Raw genomic sequence first — 1815 nt, 5'->3', positions numbered from 1 at the left:
GAAACCCTGGTTTACCTGTCCCTTTTCTTCTGCCAGTGGCTTAGATTGTTGTCAGTATTAAGAGCATTGAGCTTTTAGATTGTGTTAAACTTAGTGTCCACCCACCAACCCTCTCTCACTTCCCTTGTTCCTCCAATGCTGTTCTTTTCCTACTTGTCTCCACTCTAATAGTTTGTCCTTTTAATGAGAGAAGGCTACAATTATTCTTTCTAAGTAAGATAAGCCCTTGTGAGCTCTATTTTATCTAACCCGGACTGGGAAGTCATTTGCCCTTATTTGTATTAAACAGATGTATATACTTTACCGCAAGTCATTAGTGCTATAAAGAGATTGCCTTCCTATTGATAGCCTGGATGGGGGAACTCAGAAGTAAATTGCCAACAAATAAAGAGTGTGCTTATAAGCACTATTGATTCTCTATGAGCCACAGAGAATTGTTTTGTTAGTAAAACTCTTCCTGAATATGTGAGAATAAGAAAAAAGACAAGGATTACTGAAAGCAGAGAGGACTGGGGTATGACTTGGGATGAGAACCTTATGTTGTTTTTCTTTGAAGGGTACAGTCTGTAAAGACAGGTGACCAAAATGTGACAGCAATTTTTCTGGCCATCCTCAGCAATCTCAAAGGCAATCCTTAGAAAACTGAAGGGCTAGCCCAGCACTTCATATGGCACATGATTTCAGAGTGATCAGAGAGTTCCCCAAATCATCATGAAAGAAAATAAAAGTATCATTTGCATAGGAAATGAAAGACTGGTGCGATTCAAGTTCCTTTTGTCCTGTCTGGGTTTTGCAACAGTTTGAAAATGCTTCTCTGAGCTGTTTGGGGAATATTTCAACATATGCTGTTAGGCAGCTATTAGGAGCCAATTCAGGAGCAAGTAAGAAGGGGAGCAGTGTGGTTCTGAGCTGTAGGACAGCAGGGTCCATTTACTGGGAGTTGGAAAACCTGTGGATTACTCAGATTTGTGATGCTTGCACTGTCTTGTATGTTCTTCCATATTCACACGGCTTGCTAAACATAAATATTTACATAGCTGTTTTCCAAGACAGATAACAGGACATAACTGGATGGACAGCAGGATAAAGCTACAGTACAGTGGTGTTCTCTGTGCAGCCATGTTCAGTGGTAGGATTTCCATCATCTTCAGTGCACATATTCTATGATGTAATTTATATTTTTAAGCTCACAGGCTATTCCTTTAAGAGTATCTCGAAAGAATAACAAATTACATTATTACTTCAGCTTTGACAAATCTTTTAAATGTGATAAGTTAGAAGATTCTCCTGGTGATGTCCTGATCTTCCTTACATTTTTTGGAAGAAGACATAAGACAGTGATAAATGATGGGCATACATCAAGCATTTAGTTATACAAGACAAAATATTGGAATTACCCTGGCTGTGGAGCAGTAGATCAGCTAAATAATATCCAATTTTTATTGTTACTCTTAGTAACAACAAAAAAATATTATTAGACTGATGCACATTAAAGATATATTGTGTATTCAGGAAACTGATTTCTTCAGACTAAAATTACTATGAATTCAGAATATTCTGAATGACTAATATTTCTTCAGACTAAAATGACAGTATGAATTCAGAAAGTTTCAGGTTATATTACAAATGCATCATATACTGCTTTCTTTATGCAATTTTCCTCATCATTAAGACACACATGAATATATCTAAGAAAATTCTATGGTATCTGTGGGGGGTTTGGTTGGTTGGTTGATTGATTGTGCTTTGGACTCTGTTTTGGTTTTTAAACACCTACCTCATGTTTTGTTCCAAAAAGCTCTTACGCAATTCATT

The sequence above is a fragment of the Geospiza fortis genome, unplaced genomic scaffold, assembly GCF_000277835.1.
Source record: "Geospiza fortis unplaced genomic scaffold, GeoFor_1.0 scaffold298, whole genome shotgun sequence".
Classification (NCBI taxonomy): domain Eukaryota; kingdom Metazoa; phylum Chordata; class Aves; order Passeriformes; family Thraupidae; genus Geospiza; species Geospiza fortis.
Note: the sequence above shows the minus strand (reverse complement) of the source record.